Source organism: Nomascus leucogenys, chromosome 21 (assembly GCF_006542625.1).
Source record: "Nomascus leucogenys isolate Asia chromosome 21, Asia_NLE_v1, whole genome shotgun sequence".
Lineage (NCBI taxonomy): Eukaryota > Metazoa > Chordata > Mammalia > Primates > Hylobatidae > Nomascus > Nomascus leucogenys.
Window position 1 is genome coordinate 10,782,436 of NC_044401.1, and position 14,824 is coordinate 10,797,259.

The 14,824-nt window shown below is 34.3% G+C and overlaps 1 pseudogene; it reads left to right on the top strand.

Moving 5' to 3' along the window:
- Positions 1 to 12,973: 12,973 nt before the first annotated feature.
- Positions 12,974 to 13,083, top strand: LOC115832206 (annotated as a pseudogene).
- The last annotated feature ends 1,741 nt before the right edge of the window (positions 13,084 to 14,824 follow it).

The following is a 14,824-nucleotide window of genomic DNA, read 5'->3' on the forward strand; positions in this document are numbered from 1 at the left end:
TAGATATTTAATAAATTACTTAGAGAAATGTGTATAAGTCTTCACATAAAATCATTGAAGTGTATGAGTATCTGTACATCTGCTATTATTGTTTTCTGATGAACTGACACTTTTACAGTTATGAATTTTTTTGTTTTAATATCTGGTTTCTCTCATAGTTGTATAGTCATTCTAGCCTCTATGCTCAGTGTTCACATTTATTCATTTATTTCTAACTAATCTTTATATATTAAAGCACATCTCTTGTAAGAGGTCTGTAAATGTTTGGCTTAAAATTTTTTTTGGCAAACTCTGTTTTTTATCAGAATATTTAATTAAGTAACTTTTAATGAACAATTGATATATTTACATTTGAGCCTACTATTTAGCTTTTTATTTTTTGCTTATCTTTTTTTGTTTTCTGTTCCTCTGTTCTTCCTTTTCTGCTTTTAAAAAATAATTTGGGCTGGGCGCAGTGGCTCACACCTGTAATCCCAGCACTTTGGGAGGCCGAGGCAGGCGGATCATGAGGTCAAGAGTTGGAGACCAGCCTGACCAACATAGTGAAACCCTGTCTCTACTAAAAATATAAAAATTAGCTGGGCGTAGTGGCACGCACCTGTAATCCCAGTTACTTGGGAGGCTGTGGCAGGAAAATCTCTTGAGCCTGGGAGGTGGAGGTTGCAGTGAGTTGAGATCACACCACCGCATTCCAGCCTGGGTAACAGGGCGAGACTCCATCTCAAAAAAAAAAAATAAATAAAAAATAAAAAATAATTTGGATGATTCTTTGAATTTTATTTAAAATTTTTGATAAACAGTTTTGTGGCACTTTTGCGTTTTTAAGTGGTTGTTTTTTATACAACATACATCATTAACTTTTCACAGTGCACTTACGGTTAATACCATACTACTTAAAATCAATTATAGAAATCTTGAAAACATGTAGATCCATTTTAGCTTCCTTTTGATTATAAGAGGTAATTGTTATATATAATATATAAGTACATCTTAAAGTACTGCAAGAAAATGTTTTAAGTTTGTTTTAAACATTGACATGGTATATGAAGAACCAAAGGAAAAAAGTAAAATAAAAAAAACCTTGCCGTTTTCCAGGTATTTACTATTTTCTGTGTTCTTTAATGTTTTCTTGGAATCTGAGTTTCTATCTGGTATCACTTCTCTTCAGTTTGCACAATTTGCTTTAGTGTATCTTATAGTGCAGGTTTGCTGGTGTTGAGTTTCTGAAAATATCTTTATTTTGCCCTCATTCTTAAATAATATTTTTACTGGTTATAGAATTCTGGGTTAGCAGGTTTTCCTCCCTTCTTTTATTTTCTTTTTTTTTTTTTGAAACATTCATCACAAAGGTGTTGTTTCAGTCTTTTGTAGTCACCTCTATTTATGGTGAGAAGTCATCTATTAATGGGTTTGTTGTCACCCTGTATATAATATGTCATATTCTATTAGCTGCTTTCAAGTTTTGTTCTTTATATTTGTCCTTCAACAGTTTCACTCTGATGTACCTCAGCATAGACTTTTTTGTTTGGTTGTTTTTTTTCTATTTGGGGTACCTTTAGCACCTTATATCTCCAAATTCCTGTCACTTTTAGAAAAATTTTCACTATTATTTTTTTAAATACTAGTTTTCTGATTTGTTTCCTTTCTATTATTTTGGTATTATAATAACATGTATGTTTGACAGTTTTGTATAATCTAACAAGTCCCTGTGGCTTTATTATTTTCTCTATATTCTTCACCTTTGATGATTTTCATCATCTGTCTGAAAGTCCCCTTAATCTTTCTTTTGTCTTGTCCTTTTAGCTCCTAAGTTAATCCAGTAAATTTTTATTTCAGAATTTTATTCTGGAATTTCCATTTTGTTTATTTTCATTGTTTTTATTTTTTGGCTGATGTTTTATACCACTTTGCTTATATTTTTATTTATAAAAACATCATGTTTTGTTTTATTTCACTGAGAATAGATATAACAGGTAGCTTAAAATTCATGCCAGTTAGTTTCAATATTTTCTTTTCTCTTGAGAAAGTGTTCCATTTTCTTAGTTTTTATTTTACATCATCTTGGATCGCATATTAGACACTCTGAATGTTAAGTCGTGGAGGATCTGTATGTGTTATTTTCTCCAATGAGTGTTTCCTTTGTTGTATAAAGTAACTTTTTTTCAGTTGGGATCGAGTTGCAAACTGCTTCTTGGACAGCTCTCTGGTCTCAATTTAGGCCTGTGGTCTTTAAGCGAGTTGTTTTTAGTCTGTTCTGTAAATGCATGATTCAGGAATTAGTCAGAGACGAGAGAAAACTTTAGGGATTCCCTCTATGACTCTTTCCTTTCAGCTATTCCCCCACTCTCTGCAGCATTTATAGTTTCTCTGCTTCCGTATTCTAGTTCCCCAGGCCAGAAAGACTGTGGGCTTTTGGTACATGTGTCTTTGTTACCACTGTGTGAGAGGTGTGGACTGAAATTAGTTCAAGGTTAAAAGTTGTGGAGACTGTTACTTCCCTGTCCAGCTTCTGCCTTTCTTCCTCAGGTTAGTCTGTGCGGAATCTGCTTCTGCTCAATCTCCAGCACCTTCAGGGAGTTGCTGTTTGCAGTATGTCCAGATCTTACAGTAGTTTTCTTCAGCATGTTTATCCAGTAAGGTCTTAGATTTTTGTACCTACAAGAGGAAGAGGCTTCCTCTTGATGAATTGCCATAGTTTTTGAATCTGATTTGAAGTATCCCTTGAATATATAATATTTAATGGCCTGCTAAATATTAAGTATTTTTGAAGCAAAGGCAATGTCATGTTCATCTTTGTGGCTGTAGCACACAGTGATTATTCAATATGCTTCTATAGGATTTAGCTGAAATTAAACCACACTGACATAAAAGTATGCAATACCCACTAGAGGGGTGACAAACAGAGAAAGCTTCAAAGATGCTAATTGAGGCATAAAACTTATGCTGTACTCATTTAATAGCATAAAGCTATATACAAGTCACATAAGTACAAAACCATTTCAGATGACCAGCTTGTAAATTTTAAATCCCTTAGTGGCTGCCCTTTTTGTTTAACATGATTAAACTATTTTGTTTATCATGTTGCCCATTTTGTTCATCATGATTAAACTATACTAGTAGAGAATGAAGCATAGTGTATAATTTTTTTCAGGAATTCCAGAGCCTTTACACATAAGAGTAGATCGGAGAGGATAAAGGTAGCAGAGAAAAGGTAAAGAAGGAAAGACAGTACATCCAAGATCACCACAAATTTTGACAGAAAAATGCTCTCTTCATTAACATATTCCATCTTAATCACTGTGGATGCAAAGGAAACATAAAATTTGAGGTCATTATGAAAGGCAGTAGCTTTCTATATCAAGAGAATCAATACACTGTAGCAGAGTTTAAATATTCTGCACTCTGGATTATAGGACTTCATTTTAAATAAAAATGTTATGTATGCTGAGACAGTTAAAAACATTTTATTGCTCTTAGTATTGTGATATCCAGACATACATTCTGGCTTTCCATTTTCTCTTCACTGATTAACTTTGTAGAAAAGTCACAGGCCTTGAATATTTTATAAATTAAATTATTGATCTATCAATAAAATTTTAATATTTATTTTGTGATCAATGTAATGTTTCTACATTTTTAAGATGTTAGAAGGTTTTTCCAAAGTCAATTGGGGTTTAACTTTCAGTTTGAAATAAATTAAGGTGAAGTTTTAGTACCAGATTTTAAAAAAGAAAGGAAAAAAAACCTGTAAAGTGCTTTTGCCCACAGCAGTAGTAATCAAAAGGCTAAAATTATCCAGGTATTCAATCCTGATATGTGAGAATAAAAGTGCTTTCTGAGTACAGAAAAACTAAGTATGAAAATATTCCTTAAACTTTGGAGAAGATTAAGGAGTAAAGACCAGAGAGTTTGCTCTTAATCTGATGCCCAGAAATAATGGACAATTCTTTCTAAGTAGAAAGTTTTATTGACTATTTTATAAAATTGCCACATAGGCTAACTCTCAACTAAACTTCATTTATAATACTAACTTATGCCCAACACAGCTATTTCCTCTTCTCACACTACCTATGTAACTAAGTAAACATATGGTGCTGTCAATTTGAGTTACATTATGGAGATAATGCAAGCAAGAAGACAATGGTATTTGTATTCTCTATATCTGAGTATTCTGATTAATATAAAGTCTTAATGAATTATTTCACTTGTTGGAAAATTATAACAAAAAGATGTAAGTAAACAATTTACTTAACAAATAAGAATAATTATCTGATAATTGGAGAAGGGTATTTCTGTCTTGTTTAGAATTTTCAGAATAATACTTTTGATTATCTTGAATACAGACAAACAGCAATGTTATATTTTAATATTTTATTGGAGATTATTTCTTGTGAACACTAACTACTACTGGAATTTAATTATTCAGTTTTAAATTAAAAGATGGCTTTCCAATTTAAGTTACATAATGACCTTTCCTATGATCTTTAAGAAAAAAAGTCACCATTAAACTTACACTTTAGAAGAAGGTTCACCATAACTATATCAAATCAAAGAGGATTAAAGTATTAAAGAAGGAAAATATGAGTATATTTTTCCAAATAATGGTCAACCTTTTTGCTTCTCAATAAATAAATAAATAAATATTTTCTTGTTTATAAATATATTTGATCTTGAGAAAATCATTTAAAATGCATCTTAAATTTTTTATACACTGCTTTCATGATACCGTAGTGAAATCTTAAAGATGGATATCAATTTTATTTGATAATATAATGTACTTTATTTAAAATTCTGAAATTAGATTGTATAGTAGCATTTAGTTCTGCTATACAAAGAGAAGTTGAGATTAATTAATCAGAAAAAATATATTTATTGATCTTCCTCGGTGTTCAAATTAACACTTGTCTAAGGATTGTTAAATAATGAAAAAATAAATTTTATTTTGCTCTTATGTAGGCTAAAATAATACAAAGCTTGAGCTAAGCAATTTTACTCACATGTATCGCAGCAACGTGTGAATATATTACATTTAAGAGATTTCAACTTAGATTTTCTGAATATTCACTTCAGTTATGAATGGAATAGGTAGTTTTATATAGATAAAAACAATGAACTTATGTTAAGTAGCAGATTTATAAATTCACAAATGAACATCAAGGTGTCTTACTTTTGAATATTGTGTAGAAGAATATGAAAGGCGTTTATTCTGGCTGAAAGAGCAAAAAAAGTAAAAGGATTAACCAAAAAATCATACAGTTAAAAATTTCCCTGAAGACCTATGTACACAAATAAATCTAAAATATCTAAACTCCACAGGGACAAACTTTTCCAGTTGAACAAGTAACAGAAGATGCTTTCATAGTTGAACCCACCTGTTGGTGTTGGGGAAAGGGGAACTACAGCTTACAGATCAGGACTGTCTTTGTCCAGAGAAGAAGAAACCAGCCAAACTTTTGATGAACTTTTGTGCTGGAATGTTGAATTTGAGTCTATAACATTGCCCAGCACCAAAAGAATTCTATTCCTGAAGTAATTGTTTCATATGAGAATTTTGCTGAGTAAGTAGAAGCTGAAAGCAGCACTAGAAATTGGAAAGAGATCTCATGATCTCTGAATCTCACAATTTCCAAGTCTCATGGCCCTGCAGTCCTAAGGTTTTCAGCCCCATGGTCTCATGGTATCAATGTCTGCCATTTTCAAACTCTCCACAATTTGGAGGTCTGGAAGTCTAATGGTGTTTGGTTCCAAGGTCCTATCTTAGGAAGAGACTTGAACTCACCTTCAAAATGTTTGAATCCAGAGGCAAAATAATGAAAGCTACAACTCATTTTAATCTCTGGTGAGATCAAATGTATCAGCACCTTGTGACCATGTAGAAAGTTGGAAGCCAGGTGGAAAAACAAAGAGATATTTCTTTAATCTCCTGGTACTTAAATTCTTCTGCCCTGCTAGAAAGACTAAAGTTTCAGTCTCTCTCTGAACTTTTTCAAAATCTTATTGAAATAAACTAATCATAATTTTACTGTAGCTTCCTCACAAAGTAAAGACCTCTCATTAGTTATTTATTGCTGCACAACAAATTGCCACAAAAACATAATTGCACAGGTTCTGTGGCTTAGCTTCTCCCTTTGCTTTACAATTTCCCCCAGTTTATAACCAAGGCCCAGGATCTTCCTATCTTATCTAAAGTGTCATCTGGTAAGGATCTTTTCCAAGCTTATTCAATGATTGTTGACAACTTAGTTTTTTTTTAATGTTGTTGACCTGAGGAACACAGTTCCTCATTGCCTGTTGGCCAGAGGCCACTTTTAGTTCCTTGTCACATGGGCCTTTCTCAAATGGTGGCTTGCTTCATCAAAGTGTGCAAGACAAGAAGGTAATAGGGAGAGTCAGCTATCAAGATGGAAGTCACACTCCTTTGTCAACTAATCATGGAAGTGCTATCTCATCACCTTCACATATTTTGTTGGTTAGAAACAAGTCACTAAGTCTAGCTCACACTCAAGGGGAGGCCATTACAGAAGGTCAGCGACGCCAAAAATTAGAGTTAATTAGGGGCCATCTCAGAAGTCTCCTTATCATAGCCCTCTGTTGTTTTTTCAAACACACTTCTCAGAATTCAATAAAAAATACAAAAACTGCAAAAATTAAAAAAAGTCAATGGAAGCAGGGACAGATAATCAAGATGTTGAAAATATCAGTGAAGAGATTTAAACTAACTGTGATCAATATGTTAATGAAACTACAGGAAAATAATCAAGTAAAGTTAGGGGAAATTCCAGGAAGGATTTAGAAAAAAAAAATCACATATAATCAACAATATTAATATCTGATTGAACACAGCCAATAAAATATCAATAAATTTAAAGACAGGATAGTGTAGTTATTTAATTATTTCTAAACATGCTTGATACAGACATGCTAAAAACTAAATATAAAACTCAAAAAAGCATGAGCACAATCTCTGCCAAATGGGAGTAGGGATTTACATAAATGTAAAGTGATTCCCACTGTGTCAGTAGTCATGTCAATTGAAACAACAAGTGCTTCTTTGTGGACCTTCTTTTTGTTAATCTCTTCCAATGGGGGAGCAAGTGAATATGGATCTAAATCTTTGCTATTTATGATCGTAGAAATCTGGAGTATCAAAAGCACAAATGTTAACCTCCTGTATTATCTGAATGGGAATCTCTCCAGGCATTATCTCCTATTCTTCTTGCCTACTCTCTTGTGCTCAGGTCTAGTAGACCTATCTGTTTTTTTTTTTTTTTTTTGAGATAGAGTCTTGCTCTGTCGCCCAGGCTGGAGTGCAGTGGCACAATCTCGGCTCACTGCAAGCTCCGCCTCCCGGGTTCACACCATTCTCCTGCCTCAGCCTCACAAGTAGCTGGGACTACAGGCACCTGCCACCACGCCCCACTAATTTTTTGTATTTTTAGTAGAGACGGGGTTTCACTGTGTTAGCCAGGATGGTCTCGATCTCCTGACCTCGTGATCCTCCTGCCTTAGCCTCCCAAAGTGCTGGGATTACAGGCGTGGGCCACCATGCCCAGCCCCCTATCATTTACAATGTATTAAAATTGGATTTTTGGAGGCAAAGCATGATGACTGAATAGAAGCCTCCACTGATCATCTCCTCTCCTAAGATCACCAAATTGAACACAAAAACGGTACCTTAAAGGAACCAAAAATTAGGTTTTAAACAGATATTTAAAAAGAGACACTGCAAAGAGTAGGAAAAATGGTCTTGAATTGCTGACACCACTCCTCCCCCATTCCCTGGCACTGGCTGCCTGGCATGGAAAAGCTGTACACTTGGGGGAAGGAGAATGCAGTGATTGTGGGACTTTGCTTTGGAATTCAGTACTGCTGTGTCACAGCAGAAAACAACACCAAGCACGACTCAGCCAGTGCCCACAGAAGGAGCACTTAGACCAGCCCTAGTCAGAGGGGAAGCGTCTATCCCACCAGTTGGAAACTGAGTTTTGGTAAGCCTTGCCACCATGGACTAAAGGGCTCTGAGATCCTAAATAAACATGAAAGGCAGTCAAGGCCATAATAATTGCAATTCCTGGACACGTCTTGGTGCTGTTCTGGGCCCAGAGTCAGTAGACTTGCGGGGCATGCAACTTATTGTTGTTTTATATTTTACCTACACAACACTTTCATCAGGTAATGTTGTTAGTTTGTTTATGCAATAAATGTTTATGCATAAATAAAACAGTGGGTTTTAAGATAGTATTTGCAAATTTCATAGTAACTGCAAATTTTTTAAAAACCTACAAAAGATACACAAAAAACAAAAGGCAAGAAATGAAAATATACCACCAGAGAAAATATTCTTTACTAAAAGGAAGAGAAGAAGGGAGAGAGCACAAAACAATCAGAAAACACATAACAAAATGACAGGAGTAAGTCCTTACTTATCAATAATATTACTGAGTGTAAATGGGTTAAACTCTCCAATTAAAACACAAAGAGTGGCTGAGTCAATAAGAAAACAAGGCCTAAAGCTCTGTTACCCAAACAGAAACATACCTCACCTATAAAGACACACAGAGACTGAAAAAATGAAGGGTTGGAAGACATTCCATGCAAATGGAAATTTTAAAAAAGCAAGAGAATCTATACTTATATCAGACAAAATAGATTTCAAGACAAAAACTATGAAAAGAGACAAAGAAGGTCATTATATAATAATAAAGGGTTGAATTCAGCAAGAAGATACAACAACTTTAAAGATATATGGAACCAACACTGGAGCACCCAGGCATATAAAGCAGATATTAGAGCTAAGAAGAGAGGTAGGTCCCAATACAATAATAACTGGAGACATAAACACCTTACTTTCAGCATTGGACAAATTACATAGACATAAATTCAATAAATGTTGGATGTAAGCTGCACTATAGAACAAATCAACTTAATATTTATTTACAGAACCTTTTATCCAATTATAGAAGAATGCATATTCTTCTCCTCAGCATGTAGATTCTCAAGCATAGATCATATGTTAGCCTGCAGAACAAGTTTTAAAAAATTCAAAAAAACTCAAATTATTTCAAGTATCTTCTTTGACCACAATGGAATAAAACTACAAATCAATAACAAGAAAAATGTTGGAAACTATACAAACACTTGAAAACTAAAGAATATGTTTCCAAATAACCAGTGGGTTAATGAAGAAATTAAGAAGGAAATTGAAAATTTTCGTGAAGCAAATGCTAATGGAACACAACACGCAAAAACCTATGGGACACAGGGAAAGCTCTACTAAGAGGAAAGTTCATGGCAATAAGTGTCTACATCAAAAAAGTAGAAAAATTCCAAATCAACAGCCTAATGATGAATTTTAAAGGTTAGAAAAGCAAGAATAAACTATACCCAAAATCAGTAGGAGAAAAAATAATAAAAGAAAAAATAAAATTTTATTTATCAGAAATAAATGAAATTTAAATGAAGAAAACAACACAAAAGATCAACAGAATGAAAAATTGGATTTTTAAAGTGATAAACAAACTCTACAAACCTTTAGCCAGACTAAGAAAATAAGAGAGAAGATCCAAATAAATAAAATCAGAGATGAAAAAGGAGACAATATGACTGATAATGCACAAATTCAAAGGATCCTTAGAGATAGCTAGGAACAACCATATGCCAGTAAATTGGGAAGTATAGAAGAAATGAATAAATTTCTAGACACATACAGCCCACCTAGATTGAACCATGAAGAAATCCGAAACCTAAACACTAGTAACAAGTAATGAAACTGGAGCTGTAAAGAAACATCTGCCAGCAAAGAAAAACCCAGAACCCCATGACTTTACTGTTAATTTTTACAAACATTTTAAGAAGAACTAATATCAATGCTACTGAAACTATTCTCCCCACCCCACCCCCCGAAAAAAAAGTGGAGGAGAAAATACTTCCAAACTCATTCTATGAGGCCAGTATTATCATGATACCAAAAGCAGACCAAAAAAAAAAAAAAAAAAAAAAAACCAAAAACAAAACAAAAGCTACTGGCCAATATCCCTGAAGAACATTGATGCAAAATCCTCCACAAATTTCTAGCAAGCCACGTTCAACAACACATTACATTAACCATAATTATTACCAAGCAGAATTTATCTAGGGATGCAAGGATACTTCAATATATGCAAAAAAATCAATGTGATACATCATGTCAATGGAATGAAGGACAAAAACCATATGGTCATTTCAATTGATGCTGAAAACCTAATTAATGGAATTCAACATCCCATCATGATACAAAACCATAAAAAAACTGGGTATAGAAGGAACATACCTAAACACAATAAAAACCATATATGACAGACCCATATCTTGTATCAGTGAATGGGGAAATACTGAAAGCCTTCCCCTTAAGATCTGGAATAAGAGAAGAATGCCCACTTTTACCAATGTTATTCAACATAGTACTGGAAATCCTAGCTACAGTAATCAGACAAGAAATAAAGGGCATCCAAATAGGAAGAAAAGAAGTCATATTATTCTTCTCTCCGGATGAGACAATCTTATGTTTGGAAAAACCTAAAGACTCCACCAAAAAAAATGTTAGAACTCTAAAAAAATTCAGTAAAATTGCAGGACACAAAATCAACATACAAAAATCAGTAGCATTTCCATATGCCAACAGCAAACAATCTGAAAAAGAAATTAAGGAATGTGGGAGTCCGAGACCAGCAGATCACCTGAGGCCAGGAGTTCAAGACCAGCCTTGTCAACATAGTGAAGCCCCATCTCTACCAAAAATACAAAAAAAAAAAAAAAAATTAGCCGGGCATGGTGGTGCTTGCCTGTAATCACAGCTCCTCAGGAGACTGAAGCAGGAGAATCCCTGGAACTGGTATCACCACGTGACATAAAATAGTCTGCTCGAAACATTTCAACGTCTCCCCTCTCTCCCACAGAAGAATCCCAAGCTCTTAAGAAGGCCTTCAGAGCCCTCATGATAGGCTCCAGCTCCATTTCCTCTCTAATTCCATCTCTTTCCCTTATTCCAGAGTGATTTTAATCTAGGAAAGATGAGAAGAGGTTTGGAAAGAGTTTCGTGCCATGACTTGGGCTTAAAAGAATCTCTCTGGTCACTGGGTTGAGAACAAATTTGTAAGGGGTGGAAGGACTGTGGCCAAGATTGGAGCAGGGGAACTAGTAACAAGGCTACAGATTTAATCCAGGTGAAAGATGACGATGCTTTGGAACTGGGCAGTATCAGCACCTGGGAAGTGAAGAAAAGAGTCAGTTCTGGACCTATTTTGAAAATAGAATCAACAGGATTTGATGAGATTGAATTTGGGACTTGAGAGGACAAGAAGAACCATCACTGATTCTAGTGGTCCTGTCTCAGCAACCAGAAAGATAGCATCACACTTACCAAATGGAGAAGATTGTAGAATGTAGGTTGGGACTGAGATACAGGAGTACAGTTTGGGACATGTTGCATTTGAGTTACCTATTTGATATTAAAGTGAAGATCCTGAAGAGAGAGTTGGAAATAGAAGATTACAGTTTGAGAGAAAAGTGGGCAGGAGGTCTAAATTTCGAGTGTTTGGCATAGTTAGTATTTACATTTTTAGACTGAATAAGATCACCAAGAGAGGGAGTGTAGATAAAGCAAAGATCAGTGGACTCATCCTTGGTGCTCTTTGATGGTTGGAGGTCAAAGGGATGAAAAATAGCTGGGAAAAGGCAAAGGAGAATTCAGTGATGTGGAGGGGGAAATGATAAGTGTGGTGTCCTGGAAGCCAAGACAGAAGCGTTTCAATGAATAAGAAGTGATTAAGTGTGTCAAATACTCCTGATAAGTCAAGTGAGATACATTAGCTAGAATATATTACCTAGCTCACTAGAAATATGTTTGAGAAAATGTCAGGGGGATGAATTAAACTGCTGCTATCTTTTAGCCGCATGAAAAGGCAGGGAGAAAAGTGTAGGTCAATTTTCAGTGGACACAAAATTTAGTCACAGTTTCATCCCAAATAGATAAACAATCACCCACACATAAATATGCACTCATACTTTCTTTTATATCATGATTACTGTTGATAGATACCCAGCTCTCTTATAGGTTCACAGTACAATTGAAGGTGATATTTCTGTGGACACAATTCAGGGTATTTCATAGGACCTATCATGAGGAGGGACAAGGCATGGCAAAAAGATGTTTTATATTTTACCTACACAACACTTTCATCAGGTAATTTCCAAGTTATGATCTACTCATTGCTGCATCACATTGCCCCACACTGAATACCATTGTAGGATTATAGGATATTTTGTCATATGGTATATTTTGTATTACATTGAGAAGTGCATCTCATGAAAATTTGTAATTCTCAGAATGACTTGTGTGAGAACTCCTAAATAAAAATCTTGATAAGGGAATGTCCTTGGACTAAAAGTTCTACTGAGTTTCTTTCTTGATTAGCTTAACCACTGATAACCACTTGTGAACACATTTTCTCACACTCTGGAAGATTCTATTACTGTTACTCTAATACTGTATTAACTTATAATTTTTTTCCAACCCACTACTTCCTAAGCTATTTTTATAGTACTTATTAAAATCACTGCCTATTTATTTGTTCACAGTGAACACAATTTATTATTAACTTTGCTACATTTAACAAGACATTATTGCACCTGTTTGACATATAAAATATGAACCTAAAATCAAGCACAGGTGTAACTTGTCTAAACATTTTTATTGTTATTGAATTTTGGAAATTTAAATAATTTTAACAGGTCCTTTTTTTTCCTTTGTCATTCTGTTTCTTTCAAGAGTCATCAAATGACTCTATCCTTAAGCATTTCTTCCTGCCGATAACTATACGTTTTCCAATTTGACTTAGTTATCAAGAATTTAATAGTATTGGATATTCCTCAAATATAGAAAATACTCTCTCTCTTTTCTTGGTGAGAATTATCTCTTCCCAAGGACATTTTTTTTGTGTTCTATGAAAGGAGAGAAGGGTAGCACTCCCCTTGACAAGAATGGAGGGGACCCTTGGGCCTGGCAACTATTAACGCATTGCCACCTACTTCCAAGGACATTTTATTAAGTACCTTCTAATGCGTTTGTTTGTATTCTTTAATTATTTTGTCTATTGTGGATCCCCAACTAGGCTTTAAACTCTTGAGAATAGGGATTATAAAACAAAATAGTAAAACAATAGCAACAAGAATCAATTTTCCAAACATGCAGAGAATTTCATACTTCACAAGAAAATTGTCACCTTGAGAGTGTCTTAAATTTATTTCAATGACAGAGCTTTAAAAAAAAAGTCTTTGCAACTATTTTTGGAATTCTCTGTACAGCTCTTTGGAGTAAAATGAGTAAATAAATCTTTTATTTCGGAGTTACATTTTTTTCTGAAATACACCCCTAAAATGATATTATCCAAGTGAACTCCCTTTTTCCCATCACATTGGCCTCTGGAAGACATTTGAGAATCTCCTTAAAATAAATATATCCTCAAATAATATTTTTGCTAAAGTTGAACCTAAATCTGCTGGAACCTGTAAAACTATCAATTTGGAGAAAACCAAAGGGACAGAGAAACATATCAAATGTGGCCATGGAAATGCAATCTATAAAATCAAGGCTGAAAAAAAAAATATCAGGATAAAAAAATCTAAATTTTTCAAAAAATAATCTCTTGTTCTAACTTCTCTGTTTGGCCATTGTCTTTCATAAAGTTGTGTTACTACAAGTGTTAAGATTTATCAGAGTATAAGCCAAGTGCAAATAGCTAACTAAAATTAGAGAATTGTAAAGAGCTCAATTACGTTCGAGTGGGAGGTGGAATTATTTAATCCAGGCCCCTTTGCTGTCATTCACTTCAAGTCTATCTATACCAGGGTCTCCTCGTGTGCTCCATGTTTGCTGCTTTGAACTGAATTGACTTTGTGGTCTTAGTCCCAGGGGCATATTGAGCTCACTTCCTCCATCTATTTTCTTGTCCTTTTGCAGGGATGTAAATAACAGCTGACTGTTCTAAACTTTATAATTGTTCTTCTTTAGTATCATAGATTGCTCTCCTTAACTTTTTGGTTTTTCATTTTACAAACTTTCCTTCTTATTTCTATGCAAAATATTGGAGTGCATACCATGTGATTGGAGCTAGAGATAGAGAGTTGAATGAAGTTACATGGTTTCTACCTTCAAAGGGCCCTCTATCTGTTATACTGTCCATTGCAGATTCTGAGAAATTTACTACTGCTTATCTTCATTCACTTGTCACTTTACTCTCTGGAAGAGTTGCGTGCTTCTGAACTGTGAAATTTTACTCTGCGCTTCTGCTTCAGATCATTTATAAGATGTTAGATAAAAATGACCCCAGAATTATTCATGAAAAATCCCACTCTTTGCCCTTTGCCATAAATAGAAGTAATCGATTCTCTCTACCAGCAATTTGCTTTTTAAAAGACACTTATTATCTGATCAAATGACTTTTTCTTTTCCCCAGTCTCTTTTTGACTCATTGTTTAAAACAACCTTTAATGCAATTTAGCCCAAACATTTTCAATCTACCTTTATTCATATGTACCTGAGCTTAGATATGCCACTCCACTCTCGACAGCCATAGCAAAATATTTAATTTTCTTTACAATGGCAAACATAATACATAAAAATTGTGAAAAGTTAGGAAAATAAAGATTTAAAATAGAGAACTATAGTAACCCATAACCCCAGATGTTTATTCTTTTATCCACAATCCCTCAAAGGACTAAGTGGATCATCCCATTGTGATCCTACCAAACTCCTATTTGTTTGGTTGCTTCAAGACTGTTTTTCTTT